The following is a 14,333-nucleotide window of genomic DNA, read 5'->3' as shown; positions in this document are numbered from 1 at the left end:
TCGTGTATATATTTAATAGCTCACAGCTGCACTTAGGACGTGGTCGCTAGTCTTCCGTGCACACAGCACAGCCTGTTGTGAGTCCTCATATGGGCACAGCTCGTGGTCACTCACACCGACTTCCTGAGGTTCAAGATAATCGCACTTGAACGCCATCAGAGGCGCAGGGTGCCTGTGGCTCTCACATTTCTGCGCTGTGACCAGCTGGCCTGGAGTGGGACGGAACCAGGAATGTGCTCGGCACTGAAACCAGCCGAGCAGGCCGGATGGCACGGGACAGACCCTCTTTTGTATGATGTGATCTGAGGAAACAACCCGCTTGAATTTCCTAACCTCGGACCAGCTGGTTTTCATCTCAGCCATTAATAATTAAGATTCGTATCTTTATAAACTGGAAGGATTGGATGCCTGGAACTACCAAAGCCACCTGCAAATCACACTGTCCCTTGTCTTCTCGCAGTGACTCAGTGCCGTGAACTGCCGTGGGGCTGCCCGCCTCTGCCGCTGTCCTCCTCACCTGCTGGGCGACCGTACAGTGTCGCAGCGCTCCCTCTCGCCAGCCGTGTCCGTCGGGCCCTGAGGACAGCGGCACACTAGCAGGTGCTTCTTATGGAGCAGGACGCCTCTGCCCCAAATGCTTCCTGATGCACAGGCCTCATCACCCCACCCCCCTGGGACACGCTGCTTTGCAGGAGTGGCCGGGCCACCAAGACTTCGATGCAATTTAGAGATGCCAGAACGGTTTTTCCTATGTATTTTCCTCTTGATTCACTTTTATGAATATGGCTGAGCAAGGCAGGAGCATCTAGAAAGTCAGGAATGTCCTGACCGCAGGTTATAGTCTGCCTGAGCAGTTTTGGTCCTTTTTAAAAGAAGGAAAGAAGTGTAATTCATTAGCACCCACCTGCCAGGAGGGGAATTGGGCAGTTGGTGTAGCTGTGGAAAATCTGCGCTCGCTTTCCACATCCGGGTACTGGTGACCGTGGATGTGGGCGTACGATGGGGGCTGGTGCCCGATCTCCCACGGCCTCTGCTTTCAGAGAGGTTTGTGTGTGCGCCACGTGAGTCAGGGATGGTCAGGACACAGGGAGCCATGGAAAGGGTGGACCTCCTTCCCACGTCTTCCCCAAACTTTGCCAGTCTGTGGGCCATCCTAAAAGGTATGTAGAAGGCTTGACTCTCTTTAACATGGGTGGCCTACAAGTGTCACAGACACCTGTCCGGGAAATGGCCTGAGCTTCCCCCTTACATCCAGGACTTTCTGTGATGACAGTTGGGTTCTATAAACACTGTCCTCCTGATTCACGATCCCAGATATCCGAACATGCGAAACTCAAATCCTTGAGAAGAAAACACGTGATGAAAAGTTTAAGGAAATACTGCTCGGCCTGAACACACAGGATGTATGGGTAGTCACACACCTGCGGGGTAGGATTGGGTTTTAACCGTGGGCTGGGTGGGCGTTGAACGGCGACCTGTCCTCCTGACATCTTGTGTCCTGTCCTGTGAAGGAGGCTCTCCAGGGGCCTCTCAGAGAAGGACCTGCTGTGCCCACACGTGCCGTGTTGTGCCCGGGCTTGCTACACAGTCACTCAGCCGGGTTTTCATTCGCCTGGCAGGCAGTGCTGTGCGGGGCGCAGTTCAGGGCCTGGGGGCGGGGGTCCACCGAGAAGGCAGTCTTCCTGGAACCTGGAAAATACAAGTCTCAGAATTCGGGGCAAAGTTCTGAGCGACTTTTGTCCTACCTGGATCTGGCACACGACATGTCTCTTCACCGGAAGCCACGAGCAGCCATCAATGATGCAGACACTGGATTACAGTGAGGCGTCGGGGCACCGGGCTGGCTCGCATGGTGGAGCACACGGCTGCTGATCTTGGGGTCCTGAGTTCGGGCCCCGCCCTGGGTGCAGAGGTGACTTTAAAAAATAATAAAATCTTTAAAATAAAGCAATAAAATGAGGTTTCCCAGGAAGAACGTACTTCCCCGTAATTCCCAAGATTCACTCGATACATGAGGATGAGATGGCTCCTGGATTTGGCTGATGGGACCCATCATCCCTGCTCGTCTGCACATGAACGGTGTCTCACCTCAGGGCTTCCTACAGGGCCCGGTGCTCGGCAAATACGGAGTAATCAGTTATTGGCAAAAGGAAGCTACTAGAAACAGGGAAAATAAATAGGGCAGAATGTTAACACGTGATTCTGAGTAAAGGTGTAGGGGTGCTCAAGTGAACTGTTCTTGTTCCTCTTTGTGACGTTCGAGATGATTCCCAAATGAACAGCTTTGGGGCACCTGGCCAGCTCAGTTGGTGGAGCGTGGGACTCTGGATTTCGGGGTCCTGTGTTCAAGCCCCATGCTGGGCAGAGAGAGTACTTAAAAAAATAAAAAATAAACAAAAAGGCTCTGTTGAATCACTCAATGGCAAGATGACCAAACGCTGGAGTCCCAGTTACGGGTGCGATTAGCTTTGTTTTTTCTAAACTCTTCTCCACGCCTGTCTTGGAATTTTTCCCTTCCATCGGCATCACAAGAAAAGCTAATTAAGTTTAGGAGAACTATTCAGAAGTGATTTACAAATGTGTAATATATTAGAAGTGGAAAGAACCAGACAGAAATATTCAGACAGACAGACTTCAGAGATAAATTTCCTCTGCTTTCAGGATTATATGAAGTCTGCCCACGATAACTTCACAGGATGGACTGTTGTTGTTGGGGTTGATTCATTCCTTCCTGGCAGACAGAGCTCCAGCAAAGCTGAAATATTATTGTTAATCCTTTTTTTTTTTATTTAGATGTGTGCTAGAGCAGCACCGGAGACACTTGGATATAAACCAGGACTTCTGTGTTGCTATGAAAACATCATTTATTTACTTGAACCAAACGATCTCATAGTGGGAGCCAAGAAGGTTGAATTCCTCAAGACTAAACTTCACCATCAGCCGCCTTTCTTCTCGAGAAGTTTCTGTGTTAGCTTGGAGTCTTTCAAACTACAGTTATTTCCCAAAATAATAAGTAAAATACTGCACCTGTTTGCCAGGGTGGCTGCAGCAAAGTCCCAGAAACACAAATGTATCATGTAATAGCGTGGGAGTCCTGGAATCTGAGATGGGGGTGTCACTGGGTCCAAATTCCCTGTTTTATAAGGACACAGTCACCTTGGGTCAGGCCCCACCCTCGTGACCTCGTCTTTTTCTTTTTAGGTTTATTTATTTACTTTTGAGAGAGAGAGAGGGAGGGAGGGAGGGAGGGAGAATGCCAAGCAGGCCCCATGCTGTCAGCACAGAGCCCAATGCCAAGCTCGAACCCACGAACTGCGAGATCATGACCTGAGCTGAGATCAAGAATCAGACGCTTACCCAACTGAGCCACCCAGGCTCCCCCTGTCATGACGTCATCTAATGCGATCATCTTCAGAGGGAGGTCACATTTGTGGGCACTGGAATTGGCACCCCACCTTTTGGTGGGGGACCCATCGCGAAGACCTTTAAGCAACTGTAGATATTCAAAGACAAGGGTTATATCATTTTAGTTAATTTCAACTTTTTGCGAAATTTAATCCCGCTGATGTGATGAAAGAAAAACCAAATCCTCAAAAACTTCACAAACTTCCTCTTTTTTCCTCGGCATAGATTCTCCTGTGGGGAGGCCTCACAGGACAGGTGTTTACATATTGGGACATGTTGATGATCATAAAAACCATAGAATAAATGAATCATCTGTGTTCTTTGGCTCTGAAGAAAATCAGGCAATAACCAAAAGTGAATTCTTTAAAATAGGAGCACGAGTGGGCCTCTCCTTAACACCACTTGGGTGTACTGGGGCGCCTGGGTGGCTCAGTCGGTTGAGTGTCCAACTTCAGCTCAGGTCATGATCTCGCGGTCCATGAGTTCGAGCCCCACGTCGGGCTCTGTGCTGACAGCTCAGAGCCCAGAGCTGCTTTGAATTCTGTGTCTCCCTCTCTCTCTGCCCCTCCCCTGCTCATGCTCAGTCTCTCTCTCTCAAAAATAAATAAACATTGAAAAAAAAACACCACATGGGTGTCTGTGCTCCTCACCATGAGTAAGGACTCAGCCCGTTCCCCATCGGCTTGGAAATGAGCGTCCACCGTGGTAGATTCTAGTGTGGAAGTTCACAGGGGGTCTTCCCACTCGTGACGTGTCCTGAGGAGCTCTTCCCGCATTGTGACATCCAGGGGCGAAGCAGGTAGTTTGCAGTGGGACCAAGGGGAGAGGAAGAGCAGGGTCTAGAGCCTCCCTGGCTGGCATCCCCTGGGTCTTTCTCGGATGGAAGAGGAAGCGTCTTAATTACAGCAAGCGCCGTGAGCGTGCCTGACCCAAGAACGTCACCACTCGCTGCCCCCGTGTGGGAATTTATTGGACACTCAGAATTAAGGTAAATGTAGAGGGCGCCTGGGTGGCTCGGTCCATTGAGTGTCTAACTCTTGATTTGGGCTTAGGTCATGATCCCAGGGTTGTGGGTTCGAGTCCCGTGTCAGGCTCCACGCTGAGCACGGAGCCTGCTTGGGATTCTCTCTCTCCCTCTGCCCCTCTCCCATTTGCGCTCTCTCCCTCTCTCTCAAAATAAATAAATAAACTTAAAAAAATAAATGTGGAAGGAAGCTATGGAAATCTCTGGGATCGGGAGCCCTGTTGTAGGGCTGACCACCGTCACCCTGATGGCTCCTGCTACTGTGGATTGTCTGTGTAACAGAACTGGCTAAAAAGCACTAAAATACAGGCTTTGGCCTCAGAAAGGTAGAGGCCTTAGGAAAGCTTTCTCTGCAGTAAGCTGAGCTGAATCATTTTCCAGAGACCTGTGCTGGCCAGGGACTCCTTCCTAACTTACTACATTTCCTTGTGACTGTCTTCCTGGCCCTGTTATCAGGCCAGGAGCAAGGAAAAGTGATCATCAAATTTCAGGAATGTGAGCTGACCTTGGAGCGACCTCAGCATGCCCAGTGCCCTGCAGACGGTGAGCACTTTTCCTTCCCGAAAGCTGCGGATGATGAAATTCATAATCCTCGCAGGTGGCTGATTTCTTGGATGCTGGGTCAGCAGACAGGGATGGCCATGCCAGTAGGGGGTAGTCAGAATGGTGTGGGGGGCAGAGGGACAGACACACAGACCATGGAAATAAAGCAGAGAACCCAGAAATAGAGCCATGCAAACAGACCCAACCAACTTTTGACAGAAGCGCAAAATAATTCAGTGGGGGGAGAACAGCCTTTTCAGCAGTGGTGCTGGTATGATTGGACATCCAGAAGCAAGAAAAAAAGAGAGAAATAGTGCTTGAAGTCACTCACACCTTAGACAAAAATTAACTTGAAATGGGTCTTAAATGGAAAATACGAAACTGTAACATTTTTGAAAAGAGAAAAAGCAAAGAAGCAAATCAGCCTGATCTGTAAGAGCAAAATGAAAAGCTTTGTTCCATGAGCGACCCTGTGAAGAGGATGAATGCCTGCAAACTGCACGTTCAACAAAGAACTAGTATTTGAATATATAAAGAATTCTCAGAACACAACAGTAAATTACAAATAACCCCATTAGAAAATGGACCAAACCAGGAACGGACATCTCACGGAAGAGAATGTTCAGGAACTCAGCAGAAGATGTGAGTGTCAGTGGCCACCAGCGGGATGCAGAGCGAGACCACAGTGAGGTGTCACTCCGCACCCATAAGAAAGGCTCAGATCCAAGTAGTGACACTTAATGGGGCCGTGGATGCAGAGACCTGGCCTCTCATCCATCGCTGGTGGGCATGTAAGTGGCACAGCCCCTCTGTGAAACAAGCAGTGTCTTATAAAATGATATACGAAAACTTACAATCTGGAAATGGTACCAAAATGATACAGAAAAATGGAGACTGGCATTCACCCAAAACCCTGTGCATGCACGTTCCCAGCAGCTTTGTTTTAAATACCACTACAGGAAACCTCCCGGTATCTATTCACTGACTGACCAGGTAAACTGCAGGGGCATTGCCTGCTGTGGAATACTATGCAGCAATGAAGAGGACCGTTATCCATGCGTGCAGCAACCTGAGTGAGTCTCCAGGGAATTATACCCAGTGCAAGAGCCATGCTCAAAGGTTACATATTCTGCGCTTCTGTTCAAACATGCTTTAAATGGCAACATCATAGGGATGGACCACAGCAGATCCGGACGAGTAGGGGGCACACAGTGCAGCAGGAATAGGGCAGCAGGAGGGACCCAGGGGGTGAAACGTTCAGTATCTTGACTGTACAGATGTAACATCCAGGTTGAGATCGTCCTGTGGTTGTGCAAGATGCTGTCATTGAGGAAAGCCGGGTAGAACGTACGTGGGGTCTCTACACGTTTTTACAATTGCACATGTATCTACAATTCTCTCAAAAGTAAAAAAAAAAAATTAATTTAAAAATAAGGTTATCAAAACACGCAAAACTAACATAAATGCAAATGATGCTTTAAAACTAATAGAAAATGTCGTGCTTTTTCTAGCAGACAAGAGAGTGACCCCCATCAGAAATGCGCATTACATCCCAAGCTGCTTCCAGCACCTCCTTCCTCTGGCCCGGCCCATGGTTTATCCTGTGCCTCAATTATCTTTTCAGGGAAAAAGTTCCAGAGCACGAAGGTGTCTGACACCCTCCAGGGGGTGACCATCCTGAGTGCTCTGATTTCTGCCTGATGAGATCCAGCCCCATCTTGGGCCCCACACCATCTGTTTCCGCCGCTTTCTGTTGTACCACGACGCAGATGGTGGGGGGACGCTGCGCCATGGTGGGTTCTGTAGAGTTAGTCATTCTTGGAAGCTCAAAAATTCAGGATTATTTGGGATCAGAGTAATATGTTTGTGTCAGTAACCAGATACCTCCAGGGAGAACACCGGCAGGAAATGTGGGTGGAAGAGAGATCAGAGAATCGGCCGGACCCGAGAGGGATTCAGAAGGTCTGCCTGAAGCCGGAACCCCCCTCGCTGATGTCACAGCCCAGCCAGCTGACAACCTGCTCCCGAGAAAGCAACACGTATCCGCAGATTTTAGCCACAAAAGGCTCCCGGCATCTGAACGGCATCATACCCCAGACCAAAACAGACAAAGGAAAGCGAGTCTGCCCAGGACCATGGAATTCGCTGTCCACGGGCGCTGCTACGTAACTTCGACTCTGCCCACTTGACCAGATGTGCAGCCGGCTGCTTCATGGCAGGACATCTGTCAGCGGTGTCCAATATCTCCTACTTCTGGACCCACATTTGCTGCCCTCACCTAAGAAATAAATGGAAATCTTTGCGGTGCTGGGCAGGGTCGACGGTGAACTTGAGGCCTGCTTTAGACCAGATAAGTTATTTAACTGAGTTAAGGCTGTGAGATTCTCTGCAGGACAAGTGTCCTGATTTAATTACTGCTAGAACAGCTTGTTAGCTTATCTCGTGTTTAAAATGATGTGGTCACCATTTTGTTGTATGGGCAAAACTCCTCCCCTGGTCAGTGATGGTCTTGCCTCCCAGGTAGGGCAGGTCCAAGAGGGGAGGCCCCGCCCAGGTCAGTAGGACTCTTCCTACTTGGGGAAGACAGTCAGGGAGGAGAGGCCAGCGCACACGGACTGAGGAGCCTGTGCAGATGCGATGAAAGGGGAGCGTCAAGTCACCGATGTGTGCACCGGCCTACCGCCTACGGCAGCACCTCCATGCCCGTGTCACTGCTCTGGATTCAGATGCACCGGAAATCTATGAATCTGAGGTCAGAGACCTCAGCACATCAAAGACGGAAGGGCTTTATTATTTGTAAGAGAAAGATTTTCTTCATTAAACCAAACTGTAAACCACAGTATTTTTTGATGACTCCTCCACCCCCCCACCCCGTGAAGTTGTCCCACCCCCACATGACATTACCCTACCCCCATGACGTTGTCCCACCCCCTACATTGCCCCACCCCCACATGACACTGTCCCACCCCCATGACATTGCCCCACCCCCATGATGCTATCCCACCCCCCATGACGCTGTCCCACCCCCATGGCATCCCACCCCCACATGACATTGTCCCACCCCCATGACATTGCCCCACCCCCACATGACATTGTCCCACCCCATGACTTTGTCCCACCCCCACACTACATTGTCCTAAGCCCCATGACACTGCCCCACCCACACATTGTCCCATCCCCATGACATTGCCCCACCCTCATATATTGTCCCACCCTGACACATTGTCCCACCCACACATTACCCCACCCACACATGACTGCCCCACCCCCATCCCCATCTGACTTTTCTTCGAGTCACTTCACCTGCCTGGTGACTCCTGGTCATGAAGAGGCACCAGGAGACACTAGGGGGTGCTGCAGGTGTTCCTGTCCTGCACCTGCGATTTACACTCCAAAGGCGCGTGGCCTGCCGCGGGTAGAGCACACTCCAGTAGAGTTACGTGGACATAGCGGTCCTGAGCCAGTGCGGCGGGGGCCTCCCTGACCCTAGCCCAGAGTCACGTCTGTGTCGGGGGAGGGCTGTGAGCCAGAACCAGCAGAACGTCTGTGCGGCCTGGGCACCGCACATGCTGCGCGGCCGAGGGCAGAGCAGTGACCTCTGTGCCCGGCGGGACATCGGCAGAGCCAACGAGTGCTTTTGTGTCCAATTGTATTCTTAGGGAAAAAACACCAACTAAAAATGCATTTTGTAGGTGAAGCTTTGATAACTAGCTGTGTGGTGCTCCTAGAAGATTGTTCCAGAAGATTGCCAGCCAGGACGGCGGCCTGGCTTGGGGGTTCTCTTTCTTTACGTGTCCATCAGTCTGATGCACTAACTAGTAGGTCATTGTCGAAGCTCACGTTTCTTTGATTATTGGTGAAATCAAACACATTTTTTATGTGTGCAGTCCATTTTGTTGTTGTTCGTGTACTTGGTCCACCTTTCTTTTTTATAATTTTTTTAATGTTTATTTATTTTGAGAGAAAGTGCATTTGCACAAAAGCAGGGGAGAGGCAGAGAAAGAGAGAGAGAGAGGATCCCAAGCAGGTTCCACACTGTCAGCGCAGAACCCGATTCAGGGCTTGATCTCACAAACCGTGAGATCATGACCAGAGCTGAAACTAAGAGTTGGACACTTAACCAACTGAGTCTCCCAGGTGCCCCACTTGGCCCATTTTTCAATTGGAAAAAATATTTACTTTTTTGTCTGATTATAAGAGATCTTTAGTAGTATGTTCATTTGCTAGGGCAGTCATAACAAAGTGCCACAGATTCCATGTGGCCTACGTGGAAACTGATTTCCTTGCGGTGCTGGAGGCTGGAAGTCCAAGGTCAGGGTGTCAGGACGGGTTGTCTTGTGGCCTCTCTCCTGGGCAAATAGACACCATCCTCTCCCTCTGTGTCGTGACCTTCTCTTATAAGGACGCCAGTCAGATGGGATTAGGGCCTTAATCACATCTTTAAAGGTTCTATCTCCAAATTTGGTTACATTCTGAGGTACTAACGGGGAGCGGGACATCAACATATGAAGTTTGAGGGGACACAATTCAACCCCTAACAGTAAGAATAGCAAATATTGTCTAGTTCGTTTTTTGCCTTTGAAATTCTAGTTGATAGTGAATAGTAACAAACCATATTTATACATATGCATTGCTTGCCACATGCCAGCCACTGTTCTGAGTTGTTTTAAATAAATACTAACTAGTTGGGGTGCCTGGGTGACTAAGTCAGTTAAGCACATGACTTCGGCTCAGGTCATGATCTTGCGGTTTGTGGATTCGAGCCCCGCGTTGGGCTCTGTGCTGACAGCTCAGAGCCTGGAGCCTGCTTTGGATTCTGTGTCTCCATCTCTCTCTGCCCCTTCCCCCACCACTTGTGCTCTCTCTCTTGCTCTCTCAAAAATAAACAAACATGAAAACAAATAAAAATTAACTAGTTGAATCTTCATACAACCCTGAGGAGTAGGTTTTGTTTGTACTTCCCTTTGTGTCAAGGCTTAGGTCACACAGCTGTAAGGGAGTGGAGCGGTACACGAGCCCCGGGCACTGGGCTTCTGGAGTCAGCATTTAACCATTGTGCCATCCTGCCTCTCGGGCTGAGCCTTAGAGTTCACGGAAATCCTACCCTGGATGTACCTGCCCACCTGCTTTTCCATCCTGATGGCTCATCATACTGATTTATTTCTCCCACTGCTGCGTAACTGAGGTTGATTTGGAATTTGTTTCAGTGTAAGATCTCTTCTCATTTTCTCTTTCTAGCCACCAGGCACGGAGGAGTGAAGGCGGCCGTGGCTGTGCTGAGGCGCTACAGACACCGTCTCGCCAAGCCACGCGACTACGTCTGTCGCAGACACCCTGCTTTTCCGCAGGAGAAAAGGCAAGGCTCTCAAGTCCTCCATTCGTCATACGTTTTAAGGCTCTATTCCATGCCATGCTCTGTTCCGTCTGTGAACAAAACCAACAAAAATGCCTGCCCTCGGGGTGCTTGCCTTGCAGTAGGTGAGGCGTGCAATAAACAAGATATACTACATCCATCGATGGATAGTAAAAAATGTTATGAAGAAAAATCAAGTAAGGGATAGGAAGGGTTTTGTTTATTTTATTTTAATTTTATTGTATTATTTTTTATTTTATTTTATAGTTTAGTTTGAGAGAGAGAGGGTGTGTGAAAGCGGTAAAGGGGCAGAGAGAGAGGGAGAGAATCCTAAGCAGGATCCTAGCTGTTGGCACAGAGCCTGACATGGGGCTCACACTCACAAACCCTGAGATCATGATCTGAGCTGACATCAAGAATCAGACGCTCAACTGCCTGAGCCGCTCAGGTGCCCCAGGAAGGGTTTTATTTTAGAGAGGGTGAATAGGCAAGGCCCTGTTGGACAAGGTGACATTTGATCAGAAACTGAATGAGGTTAGAGCAAGCCGTCCACCTACCTGGGGGAGAGAGATGGCAAGTGCAAAGGCCCTGAGGTGGGAGCCCAGTCGGTGCGTGAGAGATAGCGTGTGCATCTGCAACATATGACAGAGAGAGAAGGGGCAGGGAGGGGAGGAGCGAGAGAGACAGGGAAGGAAAGTAGGTGAGGAGACCGCCAATGACCAGGTCACGGGGGAGTCTTGTGGATGCGTTACAACTGTAAATTTTATTCTGAGTGTGAGCAGGGAATGGCATGATAGGCATATTTTTAAAACCCTCACTCTGCTCCTGCAGGGACAAGAAGCTGTAGGCAGCAAGAGTTGAGGGAGGAGGGCTGACTGGGAGGCCACAGACTAACCCAGGCAAAAGGTGGGGGTGGTTGGGTGTGAGTGGCAGTGTCGTCGGGCTGGCGGGGGTCTGTGTCAAGGTTAAGCTGTCAGACTCTGCTAACAGATTGGACTTCAGGTACAAGAGTCAGGAGAGCCCCGAGCGAGGTTTTGAGCGCAAGCAATGGGTAAAGTGGTATCTGTGTGATGGAATGGATATTTGACACGTCCATGGGGGATTCCTAGGGAGGAGACCATTGGTGTCACATGTGTGGAAATAAACCAGACTCCTATGTCACCTACAAAAAAGAGTGTGCTCCCTGTGTGTTTGAGACCCAAATGAAAAAAGGAAAATTTTAATATTTCTAAAATTTTTTAATGTTTAGTTTTGAGGAGAGAGAGCACGAGTGCAGGAGGGGCAGAGAGAGAGGAGACACAGAGTCCAAAGCAGGCTCCAGGCTCTGAGCTGTCAGCACAGAGCCCGACGCGGGGTTCGAACTCGTGAACCGCGAGATCATAACCTGGGCCGAAGTCGGACGCTTAACTGACTGAGCCACCAAGGCGCCCCAGAATATTTTTACAAGAAAAATAGGGGGGGCGCCTGGGTGGCTTGGTCGGTTAAGCATCCAACTTCGGCTCAGGTTATGATCTCGCGGTTTGTAAGTTCAAGCCCCGCGTGGGGCTCTATGCTGACAGCTCGGAGCCTGGAGCCTGTTTCCTATTCTGTGTCTCCCTCTCTCTCTCTGACCCTCCCCCATTCATGCTCTGTCTCTCTCTGTCTCAAAAATAAACGTTTAAAAAAAATTAAAAAAAAAAAGAAAAATAGGAAAGATTGTTATGACCTTATTTATAGCCAGAAAGGGTTTTTTTTTTAACAAGACATAAGAGCAAAGTTCAAAAAATTAAAAATAAATTGTATTATGTACAACTTTTCCCCAGCTTCGTTTAGATAAAATTTACAAATAAAATCATAAATACTTAAGATGTACAAGCTAATGATTTGGTAGACATATGCTCCCATACTTATGCTGACTTATCACACTCAGCATAATGTCTTCTAGGTCCATCTACGTTGTTGCAAATGGCAGCATTTCCTTCCTTTTTGTGGCCAAGTAATATTCCACTGTGCATATACCCCTTTTTCTTTATCCAGGCATCTGCTGACAGACATTAGGTTGTTTCCATGTCTTGGTCACTGTGAATAATACTGCAGTGAATATGGGGTGCTGATATCTCTCTGAAACAGTGACTTTGTTTCCTTTGGATAAATACCCAGAAGTGGGGTTACTGGATCACAGAAGTCCTATTTTAACTTCTTGGGGGAACCTCCATGCCGTTTTCTATAATGGCCGCGCCAGTCTGCATTCCCACCAGCGGTGCACGAGGGCTCCCCTCTCTCCGCATCCTCGCCAACACCTGTTGTTTCTTGTGTTGTTGATTTTAGCCGTTCTGACGGGTGTGAGGTGATACCTCGCTGTGGTTTGGATTTGCATTCCCATGACGAGGAGTGATGTTGAGCATCGTTTCATGCATCTGTTGGCCATCTGGATATCTTCCTTGGAAAAATGTTCAGTTCCTTTGCCCATTTATAGTCATTTTCTTGTTTGGTTCTTACTACTAAGTTGTATGTGTTCTGTATATATTAGCTATTAACTCCTTATCAGATACATGTTTTGTAAATATTTTCTCCCGTTCTGTAGATCCCCTTTTCATTTTGTTGATGTTCCTTTGCTGTGCAGAAGTGTTTTTGTTAGAAGTAGCCCCACCTGTGTATTTTTTTTCTTTTGGTGTCAAATCCAGAAAAATCTTCGCATGGATCAATGTTAAGGGGCCTCTTCCCTATGTTTGCTTGTAACAGTTTTATGGCTTCAGGTCTTACACCAAAGTCTTTAATCCATTTCAAGTTACATTTTTGTGAGTGGTAGGGATCCAGTTTCGTTCTTCTGCATGTGGACATCCAGTTATTTCCAACATTGTCTATTGAAGACTGTCCCTTCCCCATTATGTGTTCCTGGCACCCTCGTCAAAGATTAGGTGACTATGTATGTGTGGATTTCTTTCTGGGCCTTCTTTTCTGTTCCATGGGTCTCCCTGTCTGTTTTCAGGTCAGTACTGTGCTGTTTTGATTACTACAACTTTTTAATATAGCTTGAAATCAGGAAGTGTGGTGCCTCCAGCTTTTTTCTCCTCCTCCTCCTCCTCCTCCTCCTCCTCCTCCTCCTCCTCCTCCTCCTCCTCCTCCTTCTTCTTCTTCTTCTTCTTCTTCTTCTTCTTCCTCCTCCTCAAGGTTGCTTTGCTATTTGGGGTTTTCTATGGCTCCATGTGAATTTTGGGATTGTTTCTATTTCTGCATGAAATGCCATTGGAATTTTGATAGGGATTGCATTAAATCTATAGGTCATTTTGTGTGTGGACATATTAACAATATTAATTTTCCACTCCAAGAACATGGGGTATCTTTCCATTTATTTGTGTCTTCTTCGATTTCTTTCATCAGAGCCTTATAGTCTTCAGACTACTGATCTTTCACCTACTTGGTTAAACTTATTCCCCTAGTATTTTATTCTTTTTAATACTGTTATAAGCGGAATGTATTTTTTTGTAATGTCTTTTTTCACATTTAAAACTTTTAAAACTGTTTTTTTCTGAAACTAAAACCTATAAACAAAGCAAGAAGACAGCCATGACGGGTGCACCTGGGTGACTCAGTTGAGTGTCCAACTCTGGATTTCGGCTCAGGTCATGATCTCACTGTTCATGAGTTTGAGCCCCATGTCAGGCTCTACGCTGATAGTGTGGAGCCTGCTTGGGATTCTCTCTCTCCCTCTCTGTCCCTCCCCTACTCATGCACGTGCTCTCTCTCTGTCACTCTCGCTCTCAAAAATAAATAAACTTTAAAAAAAGGAAGACAACCATGGGATGAGAAGAGATAGTCTTATTACATAAAACTGACAATGAATTAGTATGTAACACATCCAAAGAACATCTACAAATCCAGGTGAAAAAGGCAAATCCACAAAGACAGGCACAAATGAAAAGACTAAGAACAGAAGTGGAAACGGAACGATCAGTACAACGAAAGAACAAATGTTCACACTCATTGGAAATCAAGGAACCATTAAAATAAACTGCATTGTCACTCTGT

The 14,333-nt window shown here is 47.9% G+C and overlaps 1 protein-coding gene across 2 annotated transcripts in view; it reads left to right on the top strand.

The window, feature by feature from the left end:
* PKD1L1 (polycystin 1 like 1, transient receptor potential channel interacting) overlaps positions 1-11,600 on the top strand; it is a 133,523-nt gene extending 121,923 nt beyond the window's left edge. For both annotated transcript variants that reach the window (XM_078442613.2, XM_078442612.2), the window contains one exon: positions 10,211-11,600. The gene's annotated coding sequence lies outside the window, so the exon portion shown is untranslated. The remainder of the gene's footprint in view (positions 1-10,210) is intronic.
* The last annotated feature ends 2,733 nt before the right edge of the window (positions 11,601-14,333 follow it).

The sequence above is a fragment of the Panthera onca genome, chromosome A2 (assembly GCF_046562875.1).
Source record: "Panthera onca isolate mPanOnc1 chromosome A2, mPanOnc1 haplotype 2, whole genome shotgun sequence".
Taxonomy (NCBI): Eukaryota; Metazoa; Chordata; class Mammalia; order Carnivora; family Felidae; genus Panthera; species Panthera onca.
The sequence above is the reverse complement of the archived record's forward strand: the minus strand, read 5'-3'. Positions and strand labels throughout refer to the sequence as shown.